General features: G+C 44.0%; 1 long non-coding RNA gene and 1 other non-coding gene across 2 annotated transcripts in view; one reads left to right on the forward strand and one right to left on the reverse strand.

The window, feature by feature from the left end:
* The window catches only part of LOC126234693 (uncharacterized), a 604,178-nt gene that overhangs the window by 296,059 nt on the left and 280,417 nt on the right, over positions 1-27,702 (reverse strand). The gene's annotated exons all lie outside the window — the stretch shown is intronic.
* LOC126237761 (U6atac minor spliceosomal RNA) lies at positions 1,426-1,511 on the forward strand. The gene has a single exon (XR_007545205.1). It is a non-coding gene; the product is annotated as a U6atac minor spliceosomal RNA (small nuclear RNA).

Here is a 27,702-nt window from a genome sequence, read left to right on the forward strand (position 1 = left end):
CTGTGCATGGGAGGTAAAACCGAACGTCTTTCTGTAACTGCAGTCAATGATCGCAAAAAAATTTTCGTTACACTACAATGACCATCTTCAGATCTGATTAAAATATAAGAAGCCTTACATTATCCTAATATGATTAACATAAATAAGACATCTTGTATTTAATTCAGATCTGAATGTGATAATTATTGTCTGACGACAATCTCTTTGCGATCATTGACTACATTTAAAGATAGAAATTCTGTACTTGTGACTCCGAATGCATTATTAGTTAGAAACTCCGAAAACACAACGGTAATGGAGTTACAAATTAGAAAGTACACTGCGTTTGACGACAATTTCGGAAAAAATCGGCGTTCAAGTATACTCTATGTTTACGAAAGAAGCGTGAAAAAAAAAAAAAAATAGAATCGGTGACAACTGGCAAATACTTAATGCTATTTACAAAATATTATCGAAGGCGAAAGTAATTATGTGTTAAAATCCCAGTGGTCGTAACTAAGATATAAAACAGTAGGACGATAGTTACGAAACTGAGCTATGAATCGTAAAGTTCAATTACCGGAGGGAGGATCATGAATAATCCTATTATCGTCTGAGGAATTGAAAATGAAATTGCAGTCCGGCGCGTAACGAACAGTCTTGTTAACCGCCCGAAAAAAAAAAAATTGTTAACAGCGACTGGGGATTTTGTATTTTGTACCTTACTCTGAGTAGACTAAGTGGGTAGAGCAAACCAAAGACTGCGATTCATTGGCAGAACGCTTAGAAGGCGCAACAGGTGCACTAAAGAGACTGCTTACACCACGCTTGTCCGCCCTATTCTGGAGTATTGCTGTGCGGTGTGGAATCCACATCAGGTGGGACTGACGGATAACATCGAAAAAGTACAAAGGTCAGCTCGCTTTGTATTCTCGCGAAATAGGGGAGATAGTGTCACAGACATGATACGTGAATTGGTATGCCAATCATTAAAACAAAGTCGTTTTTCGTTGCGACGGGATCTTCTCATGAAATTTCTATTACCAGTTCTCTCCTCCGATTGCGAAAACATTCTGTTGGCACCCACCTACATAGGGAGAAATGATCGTCACGATAAAATAAGAGAAATCAGGGCTCGCACACAAAAATTTAAGTGCTCGTTTTTCCCCCGTGCCGTTCGAGAGTGGAACGGTAGAGATACAGCTTGAACGTGGTTCATTGAACCCTCTGCCAGGCACTTTATTGTGAATAGCAGAGTAATCACGTAGATGTAGAGTCAGAAAGTTTTCTAACCCAATTTTCAACTAATTACATTACATGGTACCAAAAAAAGAAAAAAAAACAAGTAGCTGCGAAAAAACATCCTGGGTAGGCCTATCTATCTAGCATCTAGGGAACATACAAAAAGAAAAACGAATATATATATTCTCAGTGGCATGTTCTGTTGTGGTTTATGGAAGGAGAGACGGTTAGCATACCCCTAGACAAGGATGGAACACATTTATGGTGGAGTCGCTTAACCCACTTTTTTTCTGTCTCCATCAGCCTGCTACATTTATACCATTTACGTCGACACCTCTGCTCCTGTACTGGCATATTTGTGATCTGTTATATATCGCTAACTGCGTGCGCTGTAACTGTTCGTTTGCACTTTAGAATACGTATACATTTTTACCACAGTTTTTGCATTTTCGGAAATACCATTTTGACTAGCTGTTACTATGGCCTTGCGGTTCTAGGCGCTACAGTCTGGAACCGCGCGACCGCTACGGTCGCAGGTTCGAATCCTGCCTCTGGCATGGATGTGTGTGATGTCCTTAGGTTAGTTAGGTTTAAGTAGTTCTAAGTTCTAGGGGACTGATGACCTCAGAAGTTAAGTCCCATAGTGCTCAGAGCCATTTGAACCATTTGTTACTATGATTTGAAATGCGCCCCGGCCCGAAACTAGTCACACAGTGAGTAAAAAAAAAGTGAAATTTGTAACTTTGGCTGGTTTTTCGTTGTAGTGGGTTACATCAGTCTGTATCATTCTTTTCTCTGCATGCATATCAAACTACCTAGAACAGGAACGAGTGGGTTGGGGAGATGCTTAGAACAGTTCTTTAGTAATTCCGAGAACTCTTATGTCTAGCAAATTAGTTGCGCTTTCATTAAAATGAGCCTAATTTCTGAACATTGTTTCGCTCTGCATGTGAGAACACTATGCAAACGTTGACTCCAGTTGTATAAATTAGTTATAGCAAATCAGCCCAAAACTGATAGTAACGATCATCTTGAATTTTTAAGCTCCTGAAACACAGAGATCTGACCGATTACTGTACTGCAAGTGAAAGATGAAAACATGAGATATTGAATAACCACACGCAAGTACGTGTATTAAGTTGCTGTGGTCAATTAATTACCATCGGCTGTTCCATTGTCCGAAGGGGATTTTTTTGCGTGAATTCCTTTTCAGCAGCGCTGCAACGTTACCTATAAGATAGGCGATAACCTGTGCCGTAAATAAGCCTATACACTTACGTTCTTCCGTGCAACTGATGGAGTGTACTTCTTGCTACAGAAGAACATAATGCATGGAGAAGTCTAGAGGAGATGGTTACCCTAGGGTGTATGGAAAACGGCTGATTATTTTCTGCTACAGAAATAATAATAGTCTCCTATAATAGTGTACTTCATCTCTCTCTCTGTCTCTGTCTCCGAACAGTAAATTCATTCATTTTACCAACCATTACGATTTCAATTCCGCAATCGCGAAACAAACACTCATAAGAACACAATTCAAAGAATAATTGACGGTATCAAAGTAGCTCACAAGATATATTGTGTAGCATTTAGCGTTACTGCTTATTTCAGTAGTGGATTATCCTCGTACAAAAGATAGAATAAAAAAGGAAGGTAACGAAGAAATGTACATGAGCAGGTTAAGCAACCGCGGGACAGTACTACAGATTGTCAGATTCTTCTCGTCAGATATGCGAGGCGCTGTTCCCATGCTTGAGAAAAACGATCAACAAGGTCCGCTTCGTAGCAAAAACTTGATTTTATTTTAATTTACGCCGAAACATGTTTTAACACAGTTATGGTGTTGTTGGTGGTTATTTATTTACATCTTATTATATCACAGACCGTTCTCCATGCAAGCACCTATGCTTTTCAGCCAGTGTTGCACTAATGGGTCAGCTCTAAGCCGAACTAGATGAGTTGTCAACTGTTTTTTTATGTGTGGTTACTATTATTGCGTCATTTTGCAGGGCTGACACCGGTACACACTTTGTACCTGCAGGGGAAATACAAATTATTATAATTTGGTCGAATTGCCTCTAATTCCAGCGAATTATAAATGATTACAATTATTATTTATTTTGTTTATTTGCGTTGAATTAATTTTAAAATTTAGCAAGCAAAAAACATGTTCTAGTCAAACCATCAACATAATATTAACGCACGTCGATCACTAATAGCAGTAACATCATGTTAGTTTCACAAAGATCAATTCATTCACGCCGAAACTTTTGACGTTACTTATAAAATATAATTTCAAGGTAGAAATTTTTGCAAATTTGATTAGAATCACCCTCAACTATCTCACTGAAATTTTCACATGTACTGCTAAACACAACATCTAGTCGCTACATAAAAAACTAAACTACCCTATACATTTTTACAAAAAAAAAATGTTTAACCAAACATATTGTCCTCTGAAAACTTTTTTTGGCTGTACCTCCTGTTACATGCAGTAAAGTAAGCTCTAAATATGTTTCAGGACACCTAATGTAATTTAGTGACTATTTGAGTATCATGTCAAATACTGTAAATATTTTCGAATTGATACAAACTTTCGAATCAGTGTGCATATACTTCCTAGGCCCAAGTAACAAAGACGATAGTAATACTTAACTGTAAGCAGAGTTAGATGGAACAAGTTACAAAAATATATAGACTCACATATTTCTCCAGCGTATCAAAAATGCAAAACACCGTTAGTCTATGCAAAATCGCGCAAGAGAGGTTACATATTTTAAAGAGAGTGTGAACAATTTAAAAAAAATTGAGCTACACAGGGTCAGTTAGAAGTCCTCAGACGCGCTTGAGCAAGTTTGCCTGTCAGATCAATGCCGGTAAACTGTCAGTTTATCGATTCACCATTATCACAACAGATGACGCTATAGCGACACGCTGCAAAAGAGTATTATGTAATGTAAAGAGTGGCTCAAGAAAAGGCGGTCGTATTGACAAAATATGTTAAAATTAAATGAAATCGCTTAATTTTAAATGTTTTCTTTACGTTTGGTTATACAGCCGCTAAGAATCTTTTGAAGGTAAAAACCATTGTACCACCGGGGCTGTAAAGTTTCTGTCAAAAATAAAAAATTTATTATCATTCAAGAAACTAAACAACATGAAGTATCATGGACAGTACATGTTTCGAGCAGCTGTTCATCTGTATGACGGCATATCCAGGCACTACCGTAGACCTGGAACATCCCATCTCAATGATCCCGTGCCCACGACAGTCGTAAATGACGATGTCGTCGAGTCATCCATAGGTGTCCTCTGATGTGAAGCCCGTGCGGTTAAAGGCGCTGCAGTCTGGAACCGCAAGACCGCTACGGTCGCAGGTTCGAATCCTGCCTCGGGCCTGGATGTTTGTGATGTCCTTAGGTTAGTTAGGTTTAACTAGTTCTAAGTTCTAGGGGACTAATGACCTCAGCAGTTGAGTCCCATAGTGCTCAGAACCATTTGAACCATTTTTTTGATGTGAAGCCCCATGTTCAACAATGTGCGTTAAACGGTGTGCTCCGAAACACTTGTGACTGCACCGACACTGTGTTCTGTCGCCAGATCCACCACAGAGCTGGTTTACAGAGCGGGCCAACCTCCAACCTCTACGCTCTATCATATGAGATGAACGTCCAGCACCCAGTCACCTAGTCGTGATTTCAGTGTCCTTCTGGTACAGTACTGTCCGTAGTTACAACAGTAGCACGCAAATAGCGCGACAAGCGTCGGCGTTTACGAGGTGCCTTCCTAGCTACGACACATTAACAATCACATTCGCTTATGCCAGTGGAGTTCTCCATTTGCGGTCCATAACGTCGATAGAATTATTCCCCATTCATCTCTGCCTCGCTTCCCCACATGCCCACAACGGGCTTTGTGGCACTCGTGCGGAGATGAAATATTTTGACATTTGTAAGGAGCCCAAGACACTTCAGACAGTTTTTTGCTGATTTAGACCTCGGGCTAAGCTGCAGAACAGTCTGTCACCACAACCATTTTTTTTTTTCTCTTCCGCATTCATTGGCTTTTTCTTTCTTTTCCGCATTCATTGGCTTCCACAACTCACAAACGGTCTACCTGCAAAAAGCAGCTTATCCCAGCAAGAGCTCTTGGATCCGCAAAAATGCCTCTTGGCGAAAGTGTCACTCCAATACGTGCTCCAACGTCCCCCTCCCCTCCCCAATGCCATCAGGCGGCACTGAGTCTCGTGGTGTGCAGAGGCCGTAATGATTTTGCTCATCAGTTTATAGTGCACAACCGCAAAACGATTTGCAGCGGACATAACTGTGATCCAGAGAAACATATAATTGAACTGTATTAGTAAATTTCGTTAGTTGCTACTAATATTGTTTATTCTGGAGTGTAGGAACTGTTTGTTGCCAGTAGGGTACTTTCTTTTCTCGTACTTCCCAAAAGGCGCCACTTATTATTTTCCGTCGTCGTGGTAGGACTACGCTCTGGGGACGATGGCTCACTGCGACAGATTTCAGTAAACGACCTGTGCACTCTTTTTGACATAGTGCTACCGTCCAGTTGGTTATCCACATCCACATACACACTGCAGTTCACCCGAACTGCTCCACCCACACATCCACCCACAAACCCACCCACCAGCACACACACACACACACACACACACACACACACACACACACACACGCGCGCGCGCGCGCGCGCGCGTCAATCTGCCTGTACAATCCAGAACCTGCACAGTTCTATATCCCTTCTTTTAGTTAAGTTGTGCCATAAACTTCTTTTCTCCACGATTCGACTGAGTTATCTCCTCATTAATTAGCCATCTAACGTTCAACTTTCTTCTTTAGCAGCACATTTCGAAAGCTTTTATTGTCTCTTTGTCTGAACTGTTTATCATCTACGTTTAACAAGGCTATCCTTATCTTCAGAAAGGACTGGCTAATACTTAAAATTTATATTCGATATTAACCAATTTCTCTTTTTCAGAAGCACTTTTCTTGCTACAGAGTCTGCATTTTGTATCATCCCTTATCCGCTAAGCGTCTAGCGGCCTCAAACTACCTGAGGATAGCAGCACGCTGCTAAAACGCGCTGTCCTATTTTCATCAGCAAGTGCTGGCAGGAGGGGAAGTAGTTTACTTTATTGTGGAGAACTTGGCCCTATCTGTTTATTCCTCCACGTGCAATTCTCAGGGGAGTGGGCCAATCAGACTTGCCCGTGAGGTACTACATTACGGCCGCGAGCGAGAGGGCTGAGGTCGGTGAATGCACGGCATATGCTCCTCGGGGAAGCGTTGCGACAAGATGATGCCAACCGGTTCCAGAGGGGCCATTCCTCACGTACCTGCAACTAGCAAGCTGTGCGCAGCTGCGGCGAGCAGAGCTGCTTCCATTTCAGTCTGGAAGAGACCATGCCCCAAAAGGCAGGTCCTGCCCCACTTGTGGCGAGGGCTCTGTTGTCAATAAAATCGTCTACATCTGACAACAACTGAAAGTAATTTTAATGAAACGCAACGATCTGTAGACTGAATACACTGTGGCGTGAGGAGAGTAAGGCAGCAGGGGCGCACAGCCAGGGCACTGATGGCGTGGAGGTGCAGTTTTGTGAGGGGCGAAAATAATGGCGGAGGAGGAAAGAAAAGGGTAAGAAGAGGGCTTTGTAGAAAAGGGTAGAAGTAAAAGGAGGAGGAGGAGGAGCAGAAGAAGAAGAAGAAGAAGAAGAAGAAAACATACATATCCCGCAAGCCACCAAGCGATGCATGGCGGAGGGTACCTTACACCACTGGTAGCCATTCAGTTCCCTTTTCCCCTCGAGCGAGAAAAAAGATTATGCCTCCGTGCGAGCCTTAATTTCTGTTATCTTGTCTTCGCGGTCATTACGCGAGATGTAGCTTGGTGGCAGTAGGATCTTCCTGCACTCAGTAGAAAATGCCGGTTCTCTGAAGTTTCTGACCAATACTTCGTGATGAGAACATCATTTCTCCTCCAGGGATTTCCTTCTGTGTTTACGGAACATTTGCGTAATACTCGCGTGTTGACGGAACCACCTATAACAATGCTAGCGGCATCCTTTTAAATTTGTTCGATGTCTTCCTTCAAACCTGGTGTGGACCCTAAACATTGCAGCAGTGCTCAAGACTGGACCACGCAAGTCTTCTATACTCGGTCTCCTTTACAGTAGATGAGCTGCACTTTCATAGAATTCTCCCAACAAACCGAAGTCTACCATTCTCCTTCCCTAGAACTGACCTTACGTGCTCGTTCAATTTCATATCACTCTGAATCGTGATATTTAAGTGAAATGACTGTATCAAGCAGCGCGTCACTAATACTGTATTCGAACGTTAAAGGACTGTTTTTCTTGCCCAACTGTATTTACTTTAATTTTTCCACATTTAGAAATTCTATCCAAATCAGGCTGTATTATCCTATAGTCACTAAACTACGACACTTTCCGCACACTACAGCGTCATCAGCAAGTTAAAGTGGGTAGAGAGCAGAGAAGTATGAAAAGAAATCAAGAGACCAGTGGCCAAGCAACAGTTCGATTAGACATGCCTATCGTTGACATGGGTAGACTTACGTCTTGGGCCGCGCGGGATTAGCCGAGCGGTCTGAGGCGCTGCAGTCATGGACTGTGCGGCTGGTCTCGGCGGAGGTTCGAGTCCTCCCTCGGGCATGGGTGTGTGTGTTTGTCTTTAGGATAATTTATAAGTAGTGTGTAAGCTTAGGGACTGATGACCTTAGCAGTTAAGTCCCATAACATTTCACACACTTTTTTGTCTTGTTTTCCCCTACTAGATGGAACCATTTACGTTATACCAAATGAGGCAACAAGAGTGTAGCGATGTACATGTGCAAGCAATCTGATTCTGGACTGTGTATATTTTATGTTTTGATTTGCGTAACACAAAAACAATTTGAAATGCGTACTTTTTACATCATTGTTAAGTTGTTTTCATCTCGGTAATTGAATAAACAGGCTCAGCAGCAATGAAGATTATACGAAAAAATCGGGAAACGTAGCATCTGGCTGAGAGGGCGGTGACCCTACATCGGGTCATTATTCGAACAGTCGACTATACCTGGAGAGCGAAGAAAAGTTCAAAGGTATTACGGCGGGCAGCTGGAGTACACATGAGAAAGTCATCGACTTTACAGTGCGCAGAAAATAGCTTGTCCGTACCTACCTCCGCAGACGGCATGGTAGGGGTGGCGGAAACGGTAGTGAGGGAGGAGAGTGTGGGGGGGGGGGGGGGGCTCTGGTAGAGGAGCTACAGCTGTAGCATAAGAACACGTCTCAACCTAACTTGTAAGCTGCAGCTAGCGAATTTGAAAACAATGGTATTAAGGTGTTATGCCAATAGGATAAAATATTCGACAAACATAGACGTCCTAAGTCAATAGTTGATCACTAGTAAACGAAAAATAAGTAGTCGCATAAATAAAGGATTAACCAAACTACGCACTACCGGAATGAAATTTCGCAAAACAAAAAAGGGGTAAAAATTTAGCGTAGCAGACAACGTAACTTACACGATACTGAAAACGTAAAATATCGAATATGTGTCACGTGGAAGTCGTGTGTCAGTCCTGTGACACAGAGTTCGTCAGTATTGTCTACATCCATGCTAATAATAGATCCGTGAAACCGACGTATCTTTCTGTTTGTATTTGAACACGCTGATCTCCAAAAATAGTAGACGAATTTTCATGGGGTTTTCGCAGGTAAACTTGAGCACAGTTTGGGTCAGCGTACAGGCATTAGTTCACCAAAACCTGATCACGGAAAAAATTGATATCGTGCTTTAAAAATGTACTAAACATTCTTGTCTGTCTGTATGAACAGTCTTATCTCCAAAACTACTAGACGCATTTTTGTGGAGTTTTCACTGGTAGTATCACCGTAGCTAAGGGCAGCGCTTAGGCTATATTTCATCAAAATCAGAACACGGAAAAGAATTCATACGCATTACAAAAATGTATGTATGTGTGTTTGTAGGTAGGTTTATGATCTCCTACGCAACCGCTGGATCTATTTCAACTAAACTTGGCACACAAGTCACTTATTGTCTGGAAACAATCGCTGTGAGAGTAAGAACCACACACGTATTAACTTGAGGATGAGAGCACTGCTTTTTCGGTGTTTATTTGGTAAAACTGTCGCACGAGGCAAGACATTTACATTTATTGCTTCCTTCTTACTAACCTTATTCGCAACGCATTTAGCAGACATTATCCTCATACGTTGCTAAATCTACCTGTAAAATTGTATCATTGTAGGACATATAGTTGAGGAGATATGAGGGAAGGATTGATTCAGAGCGAGAGGGGGAGGAGGAGATGGACAGAGAGAGAGGGGAGCAGCAGCGGAGGAGGAGATGGACACAGAGCGAGGCAGAGGACATGGGCGGTGAGAGGGGGAAGAAGGCGATCGACTGATAGAATATAAATATTAGATTTGCGCGTAAGATCGTAGCGTTTCTGCTTTGCATGTTGGTATAACGGTTGCGATTGGTTCATTTATCTACTGTGATTTTTTATTTGTAGTTAACTGTTGCTGTTTGAGTTTACATATCGTCCTTTTGTCATTTAGAGATAGTGAGTGGAGCTGTGGACGGTAGAAAATGGAATGTCAAGTGGAGAAATGGGAACATTTACGACATATTCTTCTGTTTGAGTTCGACAGAGGGGTGAAAGCAGTGAAGGAAGCCAGAAACATTTGTTCTGTGTATAGGGCCCATGTCATTGGACAGAGCGCGGCAAGAAAATGGGTTTTCTTACTTTAAGGATCGTCGTTTTGACGTTAGTGACCTTCGGGTTTGATTAAGGTCGTTTAATCCACAATAATACAGATCAGAGTACTCGAGAACTGACAAATGTGACGAACTGTAATAATACCTCCATCGTTCGATCTTTGCAACCAATGGGGAAGGTTCAAAAATCAGGTATATAGGTACCGCATGCTTTAAGTCAAACATCACAAAAATCAGTGAGTGGACATACGTGCATCTCTGCTTGCTCGTCACCAACTGGCTCGTGAACAACATCTAACATCCCTATCCTGTATAGTTACTGGTGACGAGAAATTGCGTCTTTTTGCTAACGTAAGGAAAAGGAAGGAAAGACTGAACTCAAACAAAGGAGCAACCTCTCGTGCAAAGATCTGCGTGCATCCACAAAAGATAACTTCATGCATCTGATGCAAGAGCGACTTTGTGGTATACTACGAATTGCTTCCCCGAGGTGTAACCATACCTGCCAACATATATCGTCAACAGCTGAGACATATTGCAGATGCAGTCCAAGAACAACGATCAGGAAGCCTATGTGACGTGGTGCTACTTCACGATAACGCACGCCCCCATTCTGCTGGCCTGACAAAAATCTCTATACAGGAGTTGGGTTTGGGAAGTCATTCCTCATCCACCTCCTTCACCTGATCTTGCGCCCACAGATTTTCACTTTTTCCGCTCTCTATCTAACAACCTTGAGGTTTTACCTTTACCAATGAAAATGCGCCCAAACATGGCTCGACAAGTTCTTTGCCTTGAAATCACGTGATTTCTACAGCCGCGGAATCGAAAAGCTACCCCAGCGTTGGCAGGCGCACTAAATAGTGAAGGAGAATATATTATTGGGGACTAAAGTTTCTGTTACCAGTGCCTGTTGTTCATTAGTTATGGGAAACCGTTATGAACTCATGCACCAACCTAACAGATACATACAACGCTGGGTATTCAGCTGTTCTAAACACAATTTTTTTTTATCCCTATTCCACTTCTTTCGTGAAATAGTGAAGTTTGGGAAAAACTTCAGCTATTTCGTCCCCTCCTTATTTTCTTTATTTTGCGAATGTAACAGTGAGCGGCTGCTGCAACCCTCTCAAACGTAGTTTGTAATTAGATTTTTGTTTCCTTGTCTGTTTCTGTTAACATACAAGTAAATTCAGTGGCACTGGATACAACCACATGTGCCTGATTATGAAGCACCTTCCCAGCAAGTATGATGAGTGTTGACAGCAGTGCCGTGTCATGCAGTTCAGAGACAGGAATGAGAACGCTCCAAGTGCGCAGGTCGGCAGGCGACAGATCACTGATGCGGCCGCCCCTTCAGATCAGCGAGATGGACTCATCCAGAGCTCACGGAGAGAACGCGTTTCTGTGCAGAGCCCACGTTATTTTGCGTGAAACCGGTTACTAGTACTCTCATAAATACCCAAACATTCACTAAGCCTTTATATTTGCATCCTGGACGTACTGTCCTACAACAAGATTAAAAATACTTGCAACAAAATAATTTTTTTTTTTTTTGGAGGGGGATACATCATCCTCGTAAATATGTAACAAAAATCACATGGTATGCATAGTCACGCACGGCACGTTCGTCAGTGGACAAGATCTCGGAATAAGCATCAGAAACAATACATACACAAATTGCCTAATATATTACACCCTGCTGAAAACGATGTCATGTCGTTTCTTACATCTGTTGGCATTCAGTGACCCAGCGATGAGGAACGGTTCATTCAGACATTCGCCTGTTACTCCGCAACAAATATTTAGAACCCATGTACGCGTTACGCTGTAATGTATGTAAACTACTTTGTGGCACATCCTTTTTTGTTTCCGCTAATTAACCTGGAGGAGGTTCTGGAAAATAAATGCATGTGTAAACGAAAGCTTCATTAAAAGACAAGGCACTGAGGCCTTAAGCATAAATATTTACGTGTGTTTCACAAAATAGTGAGAGTATTGTGTGTACAGAGCTTAATAACTGCATGAAGAAATACACCACTGCGATAAAATTTCTAAAAATCTGATAAAACCATCAACAATTTTGAATTAAATGTCCTGCGATGTCGAGTGAAATAATAACGTGAACACTGAACAGCGATTATTACGTACGTGGCAGGCGTTACAACAACATTCATATCCGCAGTTTGGCTGGAATACACGGAGACTTTGATAAAGGACAAAAACTGTGTAAAATACGTCGAAATTATTGAGCAACTTTATTAAGTCTCGGGGAGAAAAGGCATGGCTTTGAGTTTATTAAACTTGTGACTTCCCTTTGTGACCAGATTAACGCAGGCGAGAGTCCGCGCTGCTAACTGTAGAACATTTCAGAACTGATTATATTACATGAAACCGTTTGTAGCATATCTCTGTTCGTCTGTACTGTAACACCGTTCCGCTATGTGACGTCAAGGCTTGTGCATATGTTCTGGGCCGTCAATTTACTCTCACAGTTTTATTTATTTTATACGAAAGTGCCTATGGAGTTTAAAAGACGTAGATGTCAGAGAAATACAAAGAAACTACGGCCACCACGGCGCAGATTTTCACCATGACGACACTTGTAGTAGCATTGGAGGTTGTGTGACTGGTTAGAGTTATCTTGACAGTTAAAACAACCAGAATATATCAGCGTTGTTCGTGTTTAGTGTTGTTACCAGGCCTGGTAGGGTCTATACAAGGCGCATCAACAGCGTCAGACGTTGAGCGATCGCTGTAAGGACACGGAGACGCTGCGTATTCTCGTGAGGCAGCGTCACCAGTGCTTGACAGAATTTCCAGGGCACCTGGATGTGACTGTGGCCCATGTTGGATAGTATGGGAACATGTCCGCAGGCATACTCGTCGTCAAGGTTCCAGTTAACCACCTCTGATCACTACACGGGACGATCGGCGTCTTGCACACCAAGAAAATCGTAACCCCTTCACACCTACGGCTGCCATCCGTGAACAAGCAGTCTGTCATCCTGCGACTTTCTGCGTCATCCTGCATCATTGGTCGGAGACCAGCAGCAGCCGGACTGGCGAATTACAGCCCGCACATAGGCTGTCGCTAGCAGCTGCGTTTTGAATGGTCTCGTGACAGGGAAGCATGGACTGCTGATTCTTTGCCGTCCTCGCGTCTCGTACAAATTTATTCGCTTGGCGCCGGCAGCGCTAATTCGGATTACTTGGCTTGTCGCGGGCCGTTTGTCACCTTTCCATTGATGACAAGCTTCAAACACATTAACTTATGCGCGCTTTAATTATTCCGGAAATCCTCTGTTTTGCCGTATCGTTCCACAAACTCGAATTTTCTTTTCAAGTAACTTCTCAGCAAGTTCTGCACTGTTATAATAATTATACATGTAGAGCTGATGCAACTTTCAATAAGAAGGTGTCAGTAGTTCCATCACTGTTTTAGTTAAAGGTTGTCCAGCGCCAGAATATATCTTCAATGAGGAAATGTATTCCGTACTCGAATCACACAGCATCAGAATGGGTATGCCATATTTCGTAATTTTCGACGGATTGTAAACCTTAAAATATAACTGTCCACGCCACGCTATCATTCCTTCATCAACTGAGAGGTTTTGACTTACATTAAACGTTCCTTTAAGCTTTTTGGAAAAATAATCAATTAGGAATTGCACTTTGAAAAGCCGGTCGGCATTATCCGGTTTATTGTTGTTGTCGGAAAAATGTAAACGTAATAATATTTGTCTGAATCGGATGCGGGACATCGTTTTGCGAAATATCGGTGTGTCTATGAACGGATTCGTTGACCAGTAATCATCGATCCTTGCTTTTTTTACAATTCTGATAAGGATGGCAAGCCCAAACCATTTTCTAAGTTCGGGTCCCGTAACGTCTACAAATTTGGCATTTTTTTTATCCAGTTTCCTTCTATTGCAATTTTGACTGTAATACTTGTTGGTTTCGTTGGTAATATATTCAAATATAGAATATTCAAATATATAATAACGATATCAACGGCGCTCTGTGTATCTTTGGGAAATACGTGTGGACCCGGAGATCCTTCAAATTTATTATTGGCCCTCAGTAAACCATAGTCTGTCTTCTTCGTCTGATTCATCCGAATCAGTTGGCAACCGTAGCGTTCGCGGAATTCTTCTTGAACGTATTTCATTATCTTTTGACGATTCTACTTCACTTTCATTTTTTTTTACATCCCATGTCTCCTTCCCAATCGGCCAAGTCGTCCGGAACGTCAGACAAGACGTCCGCGCATTCGTCGTAAATAATCGTATCGATCTCTTCCGTCTGCCATGATGGAATTGCACAAGTACTTATGAAAACAATAAACTTGTTGACGGTTCAAATGGCTCTAAGCACTATGGGACTTAACATCTGAGGTCATCATTCCCCTAGACTTAGAACTACTTAAACCTAACTAACCTAAGGACATCACGCACATCCATGCCCGAAGCACGATTCGAACATGCGACCGTAGCTGTCGCGCGGTTCCGGCTAGATCCGCTCGGTCACAGCGGCCGGCACTTTTTGACCTGTGTAACTTAATGTTATCTAAACAAAACACCAACAGAATGAAAAGGATACTGAAGTGCTGTCACCGCCCACTGCGTGATACTATACTCACTACACCACTGTGGAGTCGCCGGCCGTTCACCGCTGTTTCGCGCTGACACCACTGTGTTGTCGCCGGTCGGCAAAGTGTTAATGGCGTCGCATTGTAGTCAGTGATGAAGCGCAGTTCTACACGGCCCCGGATGATCATCGTCGGTGAGTATGCGGTGACATAGTAGAGGTCACGTTCTTCCAAGGCTTGGTGAGGGACAGTGGTGTTATTCCTGGAGTCACGATATGGGGGTACATCGAGTATGACTTCAGGTGAGGCCGGTAGCGACTGAGGGAACTCTTGGCTGCACATCGGTATGGCGCGGGCGTTCTGCGTTCTCATGTGTTACGGCTTAGGCGACAATATTGTGGTACCTGTTTTCGTCCACAAAGGGCACGTGTCTCTGTGAACTCTGTGCGTGATGCTGAGTCACTCCCGCTGCCTAGAACACGAGTGGGACCACAACTCCATCCCAGAGCCAGTATCATGGATACCAGGGATCAGATCAAACAGTTGTGGGCCAGGAGAAGATACAACGGCTTTATGACACCCTTCCCGACCGAATCAATGCATGCGTCCATGCAAGAGGACGACGGGGGTGCAACGTCATACAGATAAGTTCTTTGTAAATTTGACTCCATTTCGTAATCACTTATAACACACCTTCTCAACCCATGAAGTTTCATTCCGCTTCCTCTTCCTCGTTTGGTTGCTTCACCTTTTTTGTCACGCGACGTATTCCGGTCGTGAAGTCTGAAGGCAAATGAATTCCCGACAACATTTAAAGAGAAGCTTAATAAGTACAAATTACAAACATACAGAGGTGCAATTAAGTATTGGCGCAAATCATAGTTCATTACGCTGTAAATAAATGAACAGTGTAGGAATCTAAGATTGATCAAGTGGTGATTTAGTGAAATAAATATTTCACACAATAGATGAAGTAAGTCATAGTTTGGCGATGCAGATACACAGCGCTCGGCGAGCATTTCGTCGAGTTTACGCTGTGTACGCACAAACAACAACACTTTCACTCACAGTACGCTTTAAATTTTTGCTTGGGACAAATTGTGCCAGACATAAACTGAAAATAGTTGCCACTCCCAGTTCTGAAAAAGGTTTTCTGGATGTTTTTCTTGCTTGTACGGTAAAAGACGGAAGTGGATACGACAGACGAACATTCCCGATTGGGGCTCCCACTGCCTCATTACCATCTCACCTGGTATTTGTCTGAGAAGCCCAACCGAACAGCCGGCTCTACCTTGCAAATAATTCACAATATTTAAAGTTGGACGTGCACCAGATAGATGATCTACAACTGAGCAAGTTATTGACAAACACAAACAATACTCAAACAGGCACTACGCTTTCATATTTGTGTCTCGGATGTATTGCTCCACAAAAAATTACATGTTGTTTCGTTCTCCAGTCCGACGCCGGTTTTTATGGGTTTACCTTTGTTGTACAGCAAATTTCAGAAGAGGAATTCCTTTCCCTTCTATGGCCAACTGGGTTCCCATTAATCCCACAAACTGCTTTTCAGATATTTAGCTACAAATTATTGGGCTCTCGTGTGGTTGTTGGCTGTAAGGAGCGCAAGCATTCCACATTATCATTTGGTGTAGAGAATGAAACGCACTAAAGAAAACCCAGGTCGACTTATTTCATAATCGGACCTCTATAGAATTTGGTTAAAACTGATCTGAAACACCCTAGTCTGCTCTTCCGAGTAGAAAAAGGAAATAATAAAATGGTTCAAATGGCTCTGAGCACTATGAGACTTAACATCTGAGGTCATCAGTCCCCTACAACTTAGAACTACTTAAACCTAACTAACCTAAGGACATCACACACATCCATGTCCGAGGCAGGATTCGAACCTGCGACCGTAGCGGTCGCGCGGTTCCAGACTGATGCGCCTAGAACCGCTCAGCCACTCCGGCCGGAAAGAAAATGATAATAACAATTCCATGTCCCATAACGGTAAGAATATTGTATATGCTGAGCAAGTCAACTACTCACTTTTTTACTCTCACAAATAGGTATATAAAAACGCAGTAGGCCCTAGTATTTTTGTTGAGGCATATTGTCCCAAAATAAAGGAAAACAGCTCCAATCCTTCAGCGTGACCAAGATTTTTGGAAGCATTCACTTGGTCCAAAGACAAATACCCTCCCAAATATTTTTATTTAGGAACCTCACTACCATTTCATGGAATTTGAAATCTTGTAGTTACAAGTACTAACCTCTTTAATATTTTACATGGTCGCTGATGTTCCAGTAAACAAACCTAATGGAGGTTGGTTACCGATAAGCACTAGCTGATGATACTGATCCCTCTGTGGAGCAGAGCACTCTTGTAGAATAAGATGTTGCAGTGCCCGTGTTATTCCCATTTACAATGCAAGGCTCCTTCAGACATGCATGCACGTCCAAAGAAACGGTCACTGCGGCGACTCCAGTACGGGAATGTACACAGTGCACATACGGGTACAGGTTGTAGATGCGTGGTTGACGACGTTTGGAAGTTTGGGTCTGGTTGTCAGTCGTGCACGGACAGCTAAATCGTAAGGCCACCGCCTGCGATAAGCGGGAAGTCTAGGTTCTAGTGCCGGTCAGGCACAAATTTTCATTGTCGTCCTTCAAAATTGCGAATACATTTAATGTACGCTTGTAGAAAGTGATGACAATGCCCCACGAACACTTTGCACTAGAAATATGGAACAAACCCCTTCGTGATTTAATCGCTTTTGTACTATTACTTCTTATCTTTGTAAAAACAGGCACCGTTTTATTTCATAAGTGAGTAATAATAATACAGGTCTGTACTACACTCCTGGAAATTGAAATAAGAACACCGTGAATTCATTGTCCCAGGAAGGGGAAACTTTATTGACACATTCCTGGGGTCAGATACATCACATGATCACACTGACAGAACCACAGGCACATAGACACAGGCAACAGAGCATGCACAATGTCGGCACTAGTACAGTGTATATCCACCTTTCGCAGCAATGCAGGCTGCTATTCTCCCATGGAGACGATCGTAGAGATGCTGGATGTAGTCCTGTGGAACGGCTTGCCATGCCATTTCCACCTGGCGCCTCAGTTGGACCAGCGTTCGTGCTGGACGTGCAGACCGCGTGAGACGACGCTTCATCCAGTCCCAAACATGCTCAATGGGGGACAGATCCGGAGATCTTGCTGGCCAGGGTAGTTGACTTACACCTTCTAGAGCACGTTGGGTGGCACGGGATACATGCGGACGTGCATTGTCCTGTTGGAACAGCAAGTTCCCTTGCCGGTCTAGGAATGGTAGAACGATGGGTTCGATGACGGTTTGGATGTACCGTGCACTATTCAGTGTCCCCTCGACGATCACCAGTGGTGTACGGCCAGTGTAGGAGATCGCTCCCCACACCATGATGCCGGGTGTTGGCCCTGTGTGCCTCGGTCGTATGCAGTCCTGATTGTGGCGCTCACCTGCACGGCGCCAAACACGCATACGACCATCATTGGCACCAAGGCAGAAGCGACTCTCATCGCTGAAGACGACACGTCTCCATTCGTCCCTCCATTCACGCCTGTCGCGACACCACTGGAGGCGGGCTGCACGATGTTGGGGCGTGAGCGGAAGACGGCCTAACGGTGTGCGGGACCGTAGCCCAGCTTCATGGAGACGGTTGCGAATGGTCCTCGCCGATACCCCAGGAGCAACAGTGTCCCTAATTTGGTGGGAAGTGGCGGTGCGGTCCCCTACGGCACTGCGTAGGATCCTACGGTCTTGGCGTGCATCCGTGCGTCGCTGCGGTCCGGTCCCAGGTCGACGGGCACGTGCACCTTCCGCCGACCACTGGCGACAACATCGATGTACTGTGGAGACCTCACGCCCCACGTGTTGAGCAATTCGGCCTCCCGCATGCCCACTATACGCCCTCGCTCAAAGTCCGTCAACTGCACATACGGTTCACGTCCACGCTGTCGCGGCATGCTACCAGTGTTAAAGACTGCGATGGAGCTCCGTATACCATGGCAAACTGGCTGACACTGACGGCGGCGGTGCACAAATGCTGCGCAGCTAGCGCCATTCGACGGCCAACACCGCGGTTCCTGGTGTGTCCGCTGTGCCGTGCGTGTGATCATTGCTTGTACAGCCCTCTCGCAGTGTCCGGAGCAAGTATGGTGGGTCTGACACACCGGTGTCAATGTGTTCTTTTTTCCATTTCCAGGAGTGTATTTTCTTTTCGATGTGTCAGATATAAATTACTTTAGTCATCTTGTAATTGCTTTGACACGCAGTTTCAAATTCGTTCTATGAGGTTCCTCCATTTCTTGTTGCACAGTACTTCAGTTTATCTGCACCAGAGGCAAATAATATGTCACCACAAAACGAAGGATGTTAACGTATGTTCCATTAACCTGCATTCCCTCTCCGTTTTTCCAGTTTAAGGATCTGACCACGTTCTCCAGGACAGCCGAGAGTAGGAATAGTGATGAAGAGCCTCCTTGACAGATTCATCTTTCACTTCTGAATTTCTCTTCATCCTGATGAAGTGTAATGCAAACTGTCGCATTCACATATTTAGACACACCCGTATACTTACATTGGCTGAATCGATGCCGTCTTTTTAGAGCTGTCACTGAAGATATTAGTGAAACTGAGTCGAAAGCTTTCTCTAAATCGATTAATCCCAGACGAGGTGGTAATTCATGCGTATTGCCCGTTGCATAATTTTTATTATGTTAAGCTGAACGGTTTCGGGTAGTATCGTCCATCTTCAGTTAATTCTCGTAGTTACAGTGAAACCAGTTTTGAAACTATCATTTCTTTTCCCATCTTCAGATCAGTAACCGTAGTTACTGTCTTATGACAGTGTTCCGTCAATCAGTTACTTCGTAACTACGGAAAATGGTCTGATTTTGGTCGACACTGTCCGAAACCGTTCAGTTTAAGATCATAAAAATAGTGATCGACAGCCGGAAAATCAGTATATTTCTTAGCCCATACACTGTTTTCCGTCATCTTTGCTGCCACTGTAAGGTTAACTAAGTTAGACTATACGCTTGTCTCCAATATGTGAAAATAGCACATCACTTGCATATCTAGTTGAGGAATCTTTCTAAAGATCATTTTACGTCGTGCATAAGGAAGGAAGAAAGGGAAAAAACTCAAAACGCGATGAGATGTTAGCTACAGGCTTGCCCGCGTCGTGTCTGTAATACAGCATTGTTACAGGAGAGACGAAAAACAGATATCGGAACGTCATACATCCTGGCGACGTCCGGAATCCGCCACACTCGAAAGTCAGGAGCCTCCTTGGAACTGTCGTTCTAAATACGTCATCGATCAACAGGGCGGAGCAAACAGCTGCGCATTAAAAAAGAAGACGCAGTCAGCTGTCTGAAGTGGACGTAGATCTGTGGGCGACGAAGAAACAGACAAACGGCCGCAGTAACTCCTGCTCCGAGCTTAAAATAATAAACAGTTGCAGCGCCGATGCTCACGGTTGAATTCAAAAGGCAACCAGTTTTCGATACAGCTCGTGCTCGAGCTGATTCATCTCACGTACTTCCCAATATATCAGTTCCTGCGTAGGTGAATTTTCCGCGTGACTGGGATCTATATCTACGTCGATTTTCTGCAAGCCACTCTACAGTGAATAACGGATAATACGTCGTATCATCTTTCCTTTTCCGTTCCCGTACTGAAGGAATGAGGGCGACTATCTATGTGCCTCTGCACGCGCCCTAATCTCTGTGATCTTACTGTCATGATTCCTCAGCGAGATATACGATGATGGCAGCATAACAGTACAACAATCTTCTTTTAACGTAGATTGGCTCACTTATTCAACGCGGTTTCGCGATATCGTCATTGTCTTTCTTCCAACGATTCTGAATTTCCCAAGCATTTCTATTACATTGTCATGTCGGTTATACAGATCTGTTACGACCCTAGTAGAGCGTCTCTTACTACGTTCGATGTCTGTTGCAAGCTTACTTGATAAGGACTCTCAGCATTCCAACAATACTCTTAGAATCAGCGTTTTATATGCTGTTTCCTTAACAGATGCACTGCCATTCCTAGGACTCTTTCAACAAATAAATCTTCCTCTTGCATCCCTAATACTGATTTTACTAGATCGCCCTACTTCATATCGATTCTTACACCCAAACCTCCAAATGTCAGACACTCATATCAGTACCAAACATCTTTGTCGATAGCGTATCAACGAAAACACCGATTTAGTTGGTGCTGTGTGCTGTCGTCCAGTTGAAGATGCGTAAATGGTGATAAAAAGTAACACCGGAACTACAGAGTATAGACAATCCATATCTGAGAGCAATGAACGTGAAGAGGTCTGGTAGGTGAGTTGATAGAGCGTCAGACAGTCTAGCGAAAGGTCCCGAGTTCGTAACCCACTGGTGGTTACTTTTTTTTTAACAGATTACGCGTGAATTTGTTATAGGGGAGAACTTTTTTCTGCCATGTAAAAGATAATACCACACCTATATGTCATTTGTACAAGTAAGTGTGGTGTTATCTGTTCAAATGTACTCTATAGGTTTGTTACTTTCAACTAACGAAGCGAAAGCACACTGCTAAAAGAACATTGCTACAAACTCCGAAACATCCTTTACGTGACAGAAAAATGTTCTCCCCTATAACAATTTCACGTGGAATCTGTTAAAAAAAATCACCACCAGTGTGTTACGAACTCGGACCTTTCGCTAGACTGACTGATGCTCTATCAAGTCACCTACCAGACCTCTTCACATTCATTGCTCTCAGATATGGTTCGTCTATACTCTGTAGTTTCGGTGTTACTTTTGATCACCGTTTACGCATCTTCTACTGGACGACAGCACACAGAACGAACTAAAACGGTGTTTTGGTTGATACTCTGTTGACACACAGCATTTGGTACCGATTTGAGTGTCTGACGTCTGGAGGTTTGGATGTTAGTATCACCGCTAAATATTTATACGATGTAACGTGCACAAGAAGTTCACCAGTAATATTGTAATCACACACTATGCTGTTCTTAACTTACATTTATCCACATCTGAAGAGAGCTGCCATTCATGTAGTCCAAGCCTTTGACCAATTCCTCATGACCGTCCAAGGACGACGTACGGTCCAGTCACATTAATGTGACCACAGTTTATGTTCACCGTCAACGTGCAACAGCCACACACAGACAACAGGTGGCAGCAATAGCATTAGAGGGTATATAAAGGGTGTCGGGGGACGTGGAAAACGGTGCATTCGTTGTCGCAAGGCGGAGATGGAGCGATTTATCTGACATCCAAAAAGCCAACACGATCATTGGTTTTCGGGCCGAGGGTGGAAGCATTTTCGAAATGGGTGACTTTGTAAACCTTTCGCTGCCACCATGGCTAAAGTATACCGCGCATGGCAAAATGGCGCTATCCAAAACCGGCGCCGAGGGAACTGTGGGGCACCACGAGCCATAGACGACAGCGGTCAACCACGACTGCAGAGATGTGTCCGGCAGGGCCGACCAAGGCGTAACAAAACGGCACTCGGGAGGGTAGAGGTTTGGCCTGTCTCAGTCTTGGTTATTCGTTGCTGGTGATAACCGGCACAGGGCGACATTTCACTCAGCACTGCTGCGTGGAATTTTTGGGCCGGCACGACTGTCTTCAATTCAGCAATGTCGTGGCGTCAGCGTTGTTTACCCTTCGCTATTTGTTGACGGCATGATGGACGCTCACAGGCCCAGTGGCTGTTGGTGCAAAAATAGTCAATCTAGCAATTCATCGTCATAAACCTTTAAAAATGTAAGCGAATGACAGAAGAGAGGGATGAGAATTCTCAATGTCTATTATGCAGTTGCATAATCGATGTGTACTGCAAATTTGCTATGAAACGACAACACCATACAGAAAGACAACGAAAGAGCAAAAAATTACTACGCTCGAGAGACAGGGTTCATTGTTCTCTACATAATGAAGCACTCCGCGCCAAATTTGCAGGAATGGAGCACGTGAAGGGAAAGAACTGAACTTCTGCAACAGGTTTCGATGGAAATGAACAAAGAACACGGAGACTTCGTCTAATACTATGAAGCACGTTGGTTAAGTCACTGTGCATATCTGGAACGAGTTTTCGATTTAAAGCCCGCTATTGTTGAATGTATAAAGTAAAAAGATTTTAGGAATGAAAATGGATTGCAGGCCTCGCATTTTGAGAGGACTAGCTTGACACTACCCAAAGTAACACACTGCAAGGTGAGAAAAATCTTCTTTATTTTTTTTATTTTTTATTTATTTATTTATTTATTTTTTTACAGAATGGTGTGAAATCTTATGGGACTTAACTGCTAAGGTCATCAGTCCCTAAGCTAACACACTACTTAAATAAGGATAAACACACTCACCCATGCTCGATGGAGGGAGGGAGGGAGGACTCGAACCTCCGCCGGGACCAGCCGCACAGTCCTTGACTGCAGCGCCTCAGACCGCACGGCTATTCCCGCGCGGCCAACTTCTTTATGATTTGATTGGGATGCATTAAAAAAGAAAATCGCACTCTAGAAGAGACACATTCTGACAAACACAGTTCGCCGGTTGGAGTGGCCGATCGCTTCTAGGCGCTACAGTCTGGAGCCGCGCGACCGCTACGGTCGCAGGTTCGAATCCTTCCTCGGGCATGGATGTATGTGATGTCCTTAGGTTAGTTAGGTTTGAGTTGTTCTAAGTTCTAGGGGACTTAACATCTGAGGTCATCAGTCCCCTAGAACTTAGAACTACTTAAACCTAACTAACCTAAGGACGTCACACACATCCATGCCCGAGGCAGGATTCGAACCTGCGACCATAGCGGTCGCACGGTTCCAAACTGAAGCGCCTAGAACCGCACGGCCACTCCAGCCGGCTTAAAAAAAAAGCGAAGTTTGAATAATTAATTGTGGCGTTGAAAGAATTACAAGGATAGTTTTCTAAACATTTTGAGGACACTGCCAGTCTTACATCTCATTCCGAGCTATTATAGAGACTGTTCACCATATCCCTGTGCATGTGTTATGTTAAAACTGTGCAGGACTTCTACATTATTTTGCTCGGGGAGACTTTGCACGTCCCTATAATGAGTGTCGAAACATGATGAAATAATGCGATCGGAATATGTGTGCAAAGCCTTTCTTTTCGATGATGAAACTAAATAAGTCATGTTTACGTGGGAACCTGAGTGCGAAAAGCTGTGAAATTGTCTCTGTCTGTCTGTATGCCGACAATTTGTACCAGACAAAAGTTATACTCTCTCTTCTGTATGCAAAAATTAGTAATACTGAAAATCTGTTTCGTTTATGGTCTATGTTGTTGAGAAATACGAAACAAAGTCATATGCAGTACGACTGCATTGCCATTTAACTACGTCGAGTTTCGCTGTTTAACCCTTTTCCTAATCGGGCAGCGTGGCGTGGCGTTGGGGGAACTGTGCAGTCTCACTGAGCGCTATGTCCTGCGGGCCAGGGTCCGGCTCACTGACTGTCCAGATGAAACAAGAGGCTACCAGCAGCGTCTCCTCAACGACTGTTCAGCGAACGTTGCTGTGTATGAGCCTCCACAGCAGGCGCCTGGTCCATGCCGTTCATTGGCCACAAAGGCCAGAATTTGGCTACCGCAACTGGAGATGCACTGAATGCCGATAGACGGCAAACATCCTGCCGAAGTCGTCGAAAGCGTCCAGGTCGGAGGAGGAAGTGTTATAGTCTAGAGAATATTTTCGTGGAATTTCCAGGGTGATTATGTCACTCTGGGTCTGCCTTAGTATACATCTATCTTTAGGGACCGTGTACACCCCTACAATCAGTTTGTTTTCCCCCGGCACAATGACATCTAGCAAAGGACAATGCAACGAGTCACACAGCTCGCAGTGTAAACGCATCGCTGGAAGAGCACCAGGATGAGTTTACCCTACTCCCCTCGCCATTACAATCCCCGGATTTCAGTTCAGTAGAGAATCTGTGGTAACAACTCGGTCGGGTTGTTCGTGGCATGGCTCTTCGGCCGAGGAACGTAGCGAAGCTGTCAACGGCAGTGGAGTTGGCACGGCTCCACATCCATGTCGGAATCTTCCAGAACCTGACTCTCTTTCCACACTTCTGGCACCGGTCTGCGTTGCAAAGGGCTGTTATTCAGGTGTCTGACAGGTCGTCACTTTAATGTGACTGTGTACTTTGGTGCATATAGCCATAGTGTCAACTAATAATCTGATAGTGTGGCTGATTTTATCTGATAAATCGCTTATGTATGTATGTGGCACACTCAGCATCGAATACGGCGTACTAGGTTCTATCAGTCAAATAGTCCCTTGAGCCTCTCACACATTTGCGAAGTACTCCGTTTGATTTTGCCTTCGTTAGCAGTCCATGATCTCCTACGGTGTCGAATGCCTTTCGGAAAGCTAGAAGGACGAAATCTTAACAGTTTACCTGCATCTACTGTTTGCAAGATGTCTTCTATGAATAAAGCAAGCTGCTTTTCATACAAACGGTGAGCTGTGTGTGGCTCGTGTTCCCGCCATAATGTATTTTACACCCTGTTTTTAACGTACTTCCACCTCACTACGTTAGTTTAAATTACTACTGTCACTGAGTTGCTGCTTTGCCTGACCGTGACCGGCGGTAGCAGCGCGTATCGATACACCCCCTCTCGTAGTATCTTTGCTTGACTGCTATTACTTCCCGGTCGTTGTCTGTCGTAAGCGAGTTTGGGTCGCGAGTTCGGGTCTGCCAGTGAGTTGGAACGCGTCTGGAGCTCAGTCGGGGAGTTGCAATGCGGCACTAGTGCAGTCGGGTTGGAGCATCAGTGAGGTCTGCGTTCACATGGCTCGCCCGACCATTGCCGCCACGCATCACTTGAGCCGGGTCACGGTCTTGGTGGATCGTCGGTCGGTCGTCCAACCGGACAACGCGTTTTGGCTCAGCGATTGTTGATGAGTCGGCTGTGTGTGTGTGTGTGTGTGTGTGTGTGTGTGTGTGCGCATCGATTCCCGATTTGTCTTCATGCGTGCTTAGTTACTGTTGGGTATCGTTCAGATCTTCGTGCGAGTGTTTGTCAGGTTATGTGTTTAGTTGGCGTTATTTCCACTGACGACTATTTTAAATGTTGTCGGCGTATTGGCAGTGAGTCGGTCGGTTGCTGCGGACCAGGGAAGTTATCTCCGCGTGGTGCAGTCGGCTGGGTCCGTTGCCGGTCCCTGCGCAGTGTCGGAGTGTGTGTGGAGCTGCCCGATCGCTACGAGCTTCGTGGTTCGCCGACCCAGGACGTCAAAGTTGAGTAGTGGTTTCAACTACCCAAGCCACGTCCATTGATGTTGTGTGCTTCGTTTGGGTGGTTCCCTGTTGGGGGGGTTTTCCTGTGAGCAACACCGAGTGTTTCTATTGCTGAAGTTTAGCCGCCATGCGGTGCAATCAGCTATACTGGTTGACTACAATTCAAGTGCACCAGCGGAATTTTCTGCCTTGTGGCTGTAAGTGTTCCGGTTACTGCCCTGGCCACTAACGTAATTTCAGGCAGCGTCCTTTCTTCACCTGTTGCCACTGTCCAACATGGTGTGTAGTTTTGACAGCTAATACATATTTCACTGTGGATAATCACGTTCGTAACCTTTTGTGTTTGAGTTCTCATGTTGCGATTGGTGGCAAGCAAGTCGTTGTGTCGGTCGGTCCGTGGCTGTCCCCGGGTTGGGTTCCGATGGATCAAGTGTAGTTGGGCTCACCACCTGTCTCACCTAAGTGAACGAGGGCAGATCCACCTCCCTGGACGCTTCTGAGTGCCGTTTTCTTTATTGTCCTTCTCACCAGTGTTTAATTATCCGTTTATAATCTATTATAGCCAATAATCTATCATAGTCAATTCTTGTTTTTACTGGATTTGATATATTTTTGAATTTTGAAAAATCTATTGTGGGCCTTCAGCCACTTAAATCCTTATTCTTAAAAAAAGAAAAAAAGAACATTGCAGCCTTCTGCCTCTGTAAGATTTTGGTAATTGATTTTAAAATCTTGAAAATTTTATTGTGGGCCTTCAGCAGTTTGTATTTCATCTTGTTTATGTTTGTCTATTAACCCTTGCCTTAAGGCTCTCAGCCTCGCTGTGTATATATAACTGCATGTTTTTACCATTTGAGATTTATCTTGTTGCTTCAAGATTTCTTGTTTGGAGGCCTTCAGCCGTCAAACAATTGCATTTTGAAACTTGTAGTTCTAAAGGTTCGGCTATGTGCCGCTTTGGTTGTAAATGTGTTATTAAATTACAAAAAATTACATTTTAAGGTGAAACTGACCCCAACCTTATTTGGCCCTTTTCACAATCCTAAGCACCAGCGGGTTTAGCAGGCGTATCAAACGGTTTTTCCTTAATCCGTGCTGATGCTCGGCGAGAAGATAGTTTTCCTCCATCGAAGTCAAAACGTTCGAGCTAAGAATGCGCTCTGGGATCCTGCAATAGACAGACGTAAGGGAATGTGGTCTTCCATTAAGTGCATTCGATCTTTTACCCTTTTTTTAAAAAGAAGCGACCTGTGGGGGCTACTCAGATGCACACAAGGCTTACTCGGAAGTGACGTTAATATGACGTGTACGACTGAGACCAGTGCGCATGTCAGAATGCGCACTATGCTCGTAGAATGCTAGCGTGACTCTTACACCAACCAAAATCAGACTGGAATTTAGTCAGCGCCTGGCGTTTTCTAAGATAATTAGATGCTGTACAATCTAAAGAAAGGTATTTGATTAATACGCAGATACAATGATCAAATTTGTATTAATTGTTCCCGACTAATGTAAAAGAAGTGACGGAAGGTTGTATTTCATAAACACAATATTCTGCGCTCGCTTGCAAGATTAAAGTGACAGTGAAGCAGTTCTGCTACCTTGGAAGTAAACTAATTCACGGTGAACGAAGCAAGAAAAAAGAAAGCAAATTAGCAAGGGCAAAGAGAGCATTCCAGGCCAAACTCAGTCTAGTATCCAACACAGGCCCAAACTTGAGGGAAAAATTGCTCAGAATGTACGTTTGGAGCACAGCACTGTATGGTCTGAATCATGGATTGCG

The sequence above is a fragment of the Schistocerca nitens genome, chromosome 2 (genome assembly GCF_023898315.1).
Source record: "Schistocerca nitens isolate TAMUIC-IGC-003100 chromosome 2, iqSchNite1.1, whole genome shotgun sequence".
NCBI lineage: Eukaryota > Metazoa > Arthropoda > Insecta > Orthoptera > Acrididae > Schistocerca > Schistocerca nitens.